At 36.4% G+C, this 8,825-nt stretch overlaps 2 pseudogenes; one reads left to right on the top strand and one right to left on the bottom strand.

Annotated features, from left to right (window-relative positions):
* Positions 1-3,861: 3,861 nt before the first annotated feature.
* On the top strand, positions 3,862-6,033 carry LOC143619942 (uncharacterized; annotated as a pseudogene).
* Positions 6,034-6,923: 890 nt separating this feature from the next.
* Positions 6,924-8,329, bottom strand: LOC143620007 (glycylpeptide N-tetradecanoyltransferase 1 pseudogene; annotated as a pseudogene).
* Between the last annotated feature and the right edge of the window lie 496 nt (positions 8,330-8,825).

Below are 8,825 nucleotides of genomic sequence, written 5' to 3'. Positions count from 1 at the left end.
TATCTTTTAAATTTTAATATGTTTGGTAACAAAAAGACAAGAAAAGATGTCTGCCTCACAACTTGACCATGACATGCGCTATGTCCTCAATCTAATTTTCTATGGTCATGTGATACGATACTATTATTATTATTATTATTTAAGTTTATTTTTTATTTAGTTTCTTTACTATAGTCAAATTATGTTTCCTTATTGTTTATTGCTTCTATTTTTATGTCTTTGTTTTCCTATATATTGTAATCTCGTTTAAGAAAAATAATAAGAAAGAATTATTATTTTGGGTCTCTTTTCTCTTCTTCTCTTGTGTTCTTGGGAGATTAACGGTTGTCTCAAATAAACCGTAACAATTGGTGCTTTCATTGAGATTCTTAGCCTAGATAGCTTTGGAAGAACTCTTGTGGGAGCATACACAATTACCTCGTTTCACCGGATCTAATCCTGCCCTATGGATCTTTCAAGCCGAACGATATCTTCTCTTTTACGCTATCAATGGCGACGAGCGGTTTCCCTATGTCGTTGAATCCTTCGATGATGAACCATTCTGGTGGTTTAATGGTTGGCTTCGGAGTTCAGCCTTCCTCACCTGGGATGATTTCACTACGACAATGCTTACTAAATTCCACGCTAGTTCCATCAATGAAGTTGCCAAGTATGATCATGAAACCATTGTTAATGAGGAAGTTACTCAAGGATTGGGGGATGTGACCTTAGGTGGGCATGCAATTGGTAAGTATAAGCAACAAAACGGTAATTTGATGGTTAATAAAGATGCCAATCAATTTACAACAATACAATTAGCTCATGCTTGTTGGCAATGACACCGTTAAAAGGTGCAATAAGGCAACCCGTGTTGCGCCCCTTGTGGTGGTCCATTGACATTGGCCCAAATAACACTGGAAGACTCGAATGGTGGCCACTATGGTGCTATGTTGAGACTGCCCCACTTGTCGTTGTACGACTCGAGTGGCAACCGCCATGGCAACAACATTCCGTCCTTGAGGACAAGGACGTTTTCAAGGGGTCGAATCGATACGATCCTATTATTATTATTACTGTTATTATTATTATTTAAATTTATCTTTTATTTAGTTTCCTTATTATAGTCAAATTATGTTTCCTTATTGTTTATCTTCTTCTATTTTTATGTCTTTGTTTTCCTATATATTGTAATCTCGTTTAAGAAAAATAATAAGAAAGAATTATTATTTTGGGTCTCTTTTCTCTTCTTCTCTTGTGTTCTTGGGAGATTGACGGTTGTCTCAAATAAACCGTAACATCATGCCTGATACACCCTTAGTTGGGAGACCGGTGGGCACGGTTGAACCATTTGTGGCTAGGGATAAGATTTTTCCTCGAATATTATGTACTTGTATTCGTTCTCTGTCCGTACCTAGATTTTAGAGATTTAAATAAAAGTGTAAAATATTGTTTTCTTATAGTTTTATAACTAAAACAAAATTTGTATTAAACCTATTATTAACCTTTAGTTAATAAACTTTGTTAATTAAATAACTCGCGTATTTTGATGTTCCTTAAACATTCAAATGTGTATTTTATATTGGGAAAATTTCTAAAATGTCTCATTAATTGAGAGGGATTTTATTTTTATCCCCATAATTAAAAGTTTCCAAAATGACCCTTATAAACACGTATTTGACGACGTTTTAGGCCTCAACGAGTCTTTCACAACCTGTTTGGTCACCAAACGCAATTGTGATGACCTGTTAGCCTCCGATGCGCATCTTTCACGACCTGCTATCCTCTAACGCCTCTTTCACGACATGTTTCGCATGTTATTTTTTTTAATATTACATTATTATGATTAATTTTATCCATATTTGGTTTTTCTTTTATAACTTGTAATATATAAATTTATATATAATTTCGAATATGTCGCTGAAACGTGTTTAGTTTTTCTATATGTTGTCATAAATTTTACTCAAAACCGAGTTTCAAATTGATATCAAAATGTTTAATAAAAGTTGATCTGGTTCGTTTTAAGTAAACATTATAATAACACGTAGATAAAAATAAGCACGTCTCAATGGTATATTTGGAACTTTTTAATACTGTATGCATTACAAGTTATTAAAAAACCAAATACATATGAGTAAAATTAATTATAATAATGTAATATTAAAAAAAACAATTAATAGAGCAAACATGTCATGAAAAATGCGTTAGATGTTAACATTTCGTAAAAGATGCTCATTGGAGGCTAACATGTCGTGAAAGACGCGTTGAGGCCTAACGCGTCGTCAAAGACGTGTTTATAGAGGACATTTCTTGAAACTTTTAATTATGGGGATAAAAATGAAATCTTTCTCCGTTAATAAGACATTTTAAGAATTTTCCCTTTTATATTCATTTACATAAAACTAATTTGTTTAAACAAAATAGCTGATGAAAATTGTTTTGGCCCAGAAAATTTGTTCTCCATGCCAACTGAATTACGTGCACATTGCAATTGCCAAAAAAATTGGAGTTGTTGAAATGTTTGTATAAGCTCAATTTGTATAATAAAAATATTATATAATATTGTATGTTTTTAGTTCTAATGATTTGCTCATATATTATTAACGAGGGTTGGTTAATTGGCGAATGGGCTTGGAGCTGGTCTTGTAGCAGATGGGCTTGGATGTGGGCTTAAAGAGTTTATGTGGCTGACCTGTTTTAGATCTTTATCTATATATCATATGATAATAGAGGTTTTAGGGTGTTTCGACTTCATAATTTGGTCTTCAGATCAGTCTTCATGCTTTCTCTCATCTCTTGTATTAATATCTTTGTTATAGATTTTGTTGAAACCTTCTGCCTATTATTTTTCAGTTCGTATTGTTCTTGTCTGGATTGTTCATGACATTATTTGATTCATTCTGATTTGGAGTTAATAGAAATCTTAATTCTCTGTTTCTGACAGGAGTTCTCTTTCTTTTTGGCGTTTTCGCATTTGTTTACGTACAAAATGCCCGAAACTTGTTCATAGCTTACGTTCGCCCCTCCAATATTTGAACAATGTCAAATCTAGTAGTCCAAACCTTTTACAAAGTGACTCGTTCATTGTTAGGGTTATAAGTAATTTCAAGCACGAATTATACTATCACAAAGTAGCACGAACGGGCCAAGTCAAATTGTCTAGACGAGTTAGGCCATTAAGTTTAAGCTTATTAGCATATTCATGTTGAAGTCATTACAAAACTACAAATTTTAGCCTTGTTGTGTGAGTATATAGAAAGAGCAAATATTTTGAGTTATGATTAATACGCAACATATTTAAACAATAATCCACCTTCAATGGTACCCCCTTGTTCATCATTCATCTTTATCTCCAAAACTCACTTTGTAGGGGCCTTAATATTTGTCTTACTAGATACTTGTACCCGAAATCCAACTCGTCCACAAGACATACTTCCACTTTTACCCCGACAAATTTCATGGCCAATCTTCAAATCTATCCGAGGTGCCACGGATCTTATGCCTAGCTTCGTGGGGGGCGCCAATAGTTCGGGCTAGTTAGAGTGGAAGGGGTCTTGCTTTTATGAGAATAGTGTGTGGTTGGAGTTTCATAATAAGAGTGGTAGTGAATTTGGAGGAGGCACTCTACATATTAAGGTTCATGAAATGATCATTTATTGATTACATTTAAATCGGCCGGTCTTACCTTAAAATGTGTCTACAATTATACTTCATGTGGCCGATTTCTTGTGTTTTTGATTGTTGTCAATCGTGTTTTAGATGTTGCTTTTGATTGCATATATTGTTTTATGGTTTCTTCAAATTGATGGGTTTTTTTTTCTCCTTTGAAGGTAAGCAACGCACACAGTTGGACATGCATGGATATTTACATGTTTGCTACTCCATATGGGTGCTGCTTTTGAGGCCCGACCCGAACCATGGGTTTCTAATATTAATCAAGATGATATTCACTCTGGGGACTTCCTTGCAATATCAAAAATCCGTGGCAGATGGGGCGGGTTCGAGACCCTTGAAAAATGGGTGACTGGGGCTTATGCGGGTCATTCTGTGGTTTGCTTGTGGGACCCGGATGGAAAGCTATGGGTTGGTGAATCAGGACATGAAAATGAAGAGGTAGTAAAATTAATGTTTTCAGTAAGCGGTTCACTGGTCGAAACCATTTAAACAGATCTAAGAATTGGATGATGTCATAAATAATATAAAAAATAGTTTTTATATATCTAACATAAAACGATATATGAAAATGCTTTATGTTTTAATGTTAATTCATAGTTTTAGTAATATATTAAGTTATTAAAACTAAAATAAATAAAGTATGGTGTTTATGAGTCATGAATGAATTAAAAACTGAGTATTTGAAAGAAAGAAAAAAGTATAAATATTAGACTAATAATTGTGTTGCTTTTGGTTTTGACTTTTGAATTTTGACCATTGGGTCAAGATGTTATTGCTTTATTTTCATGGGATGATTGGTGGAATTTTGAGTTGACTAAAGACGAGGCCAATCCGCATATTGCGTTGCTGCCTTTGCATCCTGATCTACGGTCCAGATTTAACGAGATGGCTGCTTGGGAGTATTCTCAGAGTCAGGGCCGGCCATGGCCTATGGCAGAGGGGTTGACCGCCATAGACCCGACTATTCGTTAGGCCCGAAATTTTTAAAAAAAAAATTATATGTATTTTTATTAAAAAAACTATATGTATACTTAATGTTTAATCTTATTTAGGTAATAACTAACTTGGTCTAGTGGTAAAGGTTGACTTCCATCCCAAAGGTTGTGGGTTCTAGTCTCATTTGATGCATTTTTAATCTTATTTTTATATATTAGTTTCTTACACAACCCAAGTCACAACCAAAGAAATCAATTTAAAAAATAAATTATTTAAACCTAACAAAATACTATTTTTACTTAAGGCCCAAAATATTTTTCGCCTTCGGCGTAGTTTTTTTTTCAATTCTCGGAGCCGGCCCTGCTCAGAGTATGATTGTGATGCAGGAGCATCGGCCCATTAACTCGGCCCGACCCAAATGTCTATTTTTATTTATAAATAGGGTTATAGGTCTTTTGTTTTAGTTAGTTGATTGTTTTTTTAATAAAGAATTTGTAAACTTTAAGCTTGTTAACTGAATCATTCGGTTCGAATTGTTTGAATGAAATCATTGTGTTCTTGAGCCATTTGATTGCTAGTCGAAACTGCATCAGATTGGGTTGCCATATGGTTATCATAATTTGATATTTAGTTGGATAGATACTGTTAGTGATAACTATCCACCACCTTTGGATGCTAATCTGGTACCACATTTGACATTACCTTAATGTTGAACTACTTCTCAGTTTTAGATTCTTTAATGAACTTTAATCATGTTACAGGTTGCTTCGGTTATGACCATGTGGGATCATATGCAGCCTGCGTATGCATCTAATATGTGGAAGGAAGCTTTAAATAAGCAGCTCGGTACTCAGGTTAACTATCCCTACTTTTCTTTGAATAAGTAAAGAGTTTGAAATCATCACCTCTCGGTTTTATTATTACATTTTGTATATCTTGATGCTAGTTTGCCGCTTCGACAGGGGCTTGACCTTCCTGATATTTTACTGAAAGTTGAAAAACGCGGTTCATCTTTTGCTGAATTACTGAGTATGCCTGAACAAGATGACTGGATATACAGTGATGGAAAGCCAACATCTTGTGTTGCCTTTGTCCTTGAAATGTACAAAGAAGCAGGACTTTTTGGAGATCTTGCAAACCAAATTCAAGTTACCAAATTCACAGTGAGTCAATTACCATTGATGCACAGTGTGCATCATATAAATACTTACTAACCTTTGTAAAATAATGCACAGATTAAAGATGCTTACACGCTCAAGTTGTATGAAAACAATTCGAGCAGGCTGCCAAAGTAGTGTAGTGAAGGTGACTCAGTTGAGCTTCCATTTTGTTAAGTAAAAGGGAAATATCGAATGGAACTACCTGGATACAATTGGCCTGTATCCTCATATGAGCGAACGTTGCCCCTCGCTCCCTCCAGATTATTCTAGACCTCTAGACTGCTAATGGTATGAATCTTTTATCCTAATGGTGAAGGATGTTTAGACAAAAATTAGCATAGGTCATTTGTATACTGCTCGATAGCCTGATATGCGCGTGTAATGAAATCTGTTCAAGAAATATGATATACTGTATTTGGTATGCACACTAATCATTCAGAATAGATTCAACATCACTTTTTGGTTGAATACTTGTAACAAAGAAAGCTCTAGACTTTTTGTCTTAAAGTTTACAAAAGAAAGCCCGAGACACCTAGCACCGCAAGATCATGCGTCCCTCCTTCGCAGCCACTCGAGAATCTGGTTACCGAACTCAAGGAATTCGCACGTCGCTTGGTGGTCAAAATAGCCCAAGTCACTGGAGGAGCCGATACCAAGCGATTGGGTGCTAATTCGCATGTCACTTGCTAGTAACGATCCACCCGTTTGATCTTTTATATTTATAAAACACAAAATAAGGCCCGACTAGCCTGAGTCACTGTGAGCCCACCTAACGGCTTTACCCTGCAACTGCTACAAGTTACTCAAGAGTCACTACTCGCTGTTGAGTAACGCGGCTCGACTGAGTTACTTGAATGCCAGAAAACATTTCTGAATATTTTCTTCCCCACTCTCAGATCAAGCACATATTACAAGTTCACATCGTTGTATATTTAAAACTTACTTTCGTACTTGACCTCACACTCAAACTTGGTAAATGTTTGAGCTAAATTTTTAACTAACTCACTTGCAACAACAGTTTGAACTTGTAAATTTCCAAATATCAAATCATGTAAAATCACATCAATTTACATAAACAAGAAACAAACCTTTTCAACTGCACCTAAACAGACAATCTGTGTTTCCCGGCTTTCAAAACCACATAATATAACAAGCAAAAACAGAAATAGGGATCACTTAAAATGAAAGGTGTTTATGAATTCATAATATCAAATGAGTACGTAGACGGATAGGCAGACATTGATCAAAATCAAAAACCCAAAACAGACCACTAGTTTCAAAACTACAAGAGTACAAGCCCAAGTTCTGACGGTCTTAAGATATGTTTAATTCTATAATCATAAAGATAGTAATGCAACTTACCATCACCCGGCCCATACTTCAACTCCTTCAAAAAACTCTCATTATGCATCAAATCCAACGCATTAAAAACATCAAAACCCTTCTGTTTCGCCACAATAAGCGCATCATTCATCAACTGTACTAAAGGCGTTTTGGTTGAAACGTTATAGTACGAATAAGCCGCTTTCAAAATAGAGTGACTCGGGTGACCAAGAATCGATGACGGCAGCGTGTAAAAGCTGCAAAAGTCAGTTATTTTATGGTTTTCAGGGCTTTCAACAACATAACTATCGACAACATCCTCTTTTGGAAGAACCCAATGCTCCACATCAAGTTCATCAAAATCAGGTGCAACCACAAACTGCAATAAGTACGCTTTGAGTAATCGAGTCACTGCAGGTACATCACGAAGCTCCATTTTCCTAAACCCGGGTGTCGCAGGCTGATCGGGTAGTTTAAAAAGCTTCAATGTTCTGCTCATAGTCATCCTTGGACCAAGCTGTGAAAACCCGACATCGATAAGTTTTTTGGGGTTTAACGATCGATGCCAGTATTGGCAGGAAGTTATAGGGGTCGGCAAAATGACCCCAGCTGTATAAGCAGCTTGCCATATGTTTTCCAAATGAACCCTTCGTGTGACCTCTTTGATCATGACCGGGGCCAAAAGTTTTGACCTGAGTTTCTTATGAACACACAAGAAGTTGACCTCCGCCATGCTGACAATATCCGAACGAACCCGGATTCTCGCAGGGATTCCGGTTATGAAAGCAACAAGCTTTTTTGAGCTTTTAACACGCACCCCGATATGCCATGATTTGTAGTAGCCGGGAGGGTGTAGGGCCCACTGGAGGAACTCTTTCGAGTAGTTAAACCTGAACATGTTTTCATCGTCTTCAACATAGTTGTTCGAGAGAAGACTGTAGACCTCAGCACACGTGTCTTCAGAGTTCATGTCACAAGTGACCCATTCGTAAGGGCTTGGGAGATTATAGGGCTCTTGTTTGACCTCCGAGATTGGGGTTGGGGGTTCAATCAGGCCTTCAGGTAAGGACGTGTCGTTTAGGTCCTTAAACTGGCCGACGGGTTGTGTTTCCCAGAATTTGTGCCTTTGTGAAAGAGTGAGGGTTTCTTGAACCTCTCGTGTTAAGTCATCGATTGATGATTCGTTGTCAATGATATCTTTGGTATCGTCGTTCACAGGACCATTGTCTGCCATTGCCAATATAATCCTAAATACAATTGAAGATGTCATCAATACACTCGACTTTATGATTGATTAATTGGCATAATTAGATACAGTTAAAGGGAAAATCAATTGCATAAAGTAAAACAAAAACAGCTGCAAACACGAAGGATTAAACGAGATGATAATTACTAGCACAAATTCAACAATTAAGAACGATGATCGAAGCTACAACATGCTTAATAACTGAACAAATTCAACAATTGTAAGGAAGTTGATAGACTTACTGTGTTGGGTTTAGGGGGTGTTTGTTTTTTCTTCAAACATCTTCAAGGGAGCTTATGTCTGCAGGCGCGCAGACGTCACCCTTGAAGACTGTTTGTTTTTTTTTTTTAAACAGATCTGAACACATCTTATTTCCTCTTAAAAAATAAGACACAGATCTCTTTCTTATAACATCTTCACAAAACCCTACTCCCTCTTCTCCTCCGACCAGGTACGCACACAACATCAGGAGCTCCTCCTCCGATCATTTTTCCGGTGACCTCCCTCTT

The sequence above is a fragment of the Bidens hawaiensis genome, unplaced genomic scaffold, assembly GCF_021521415.1.
Source record: "Bidens hawaiensis isolate Kalapana, Puna unplaced genomic scaffold, B.hawaiensis_p1.1 tig00002525_1, whole genome shotgun sequence".
NCBI lineage: Eukaryota > Viridiplantae > Streptophyta > Magnoliopsida > Asterales > Asteraceae > Bidens > Bidens hawaiensis.
Note: the sequence above shows the minus strand (reverse complement) of the source record. Positions and strands in the feature narration are given on the sequence as shown.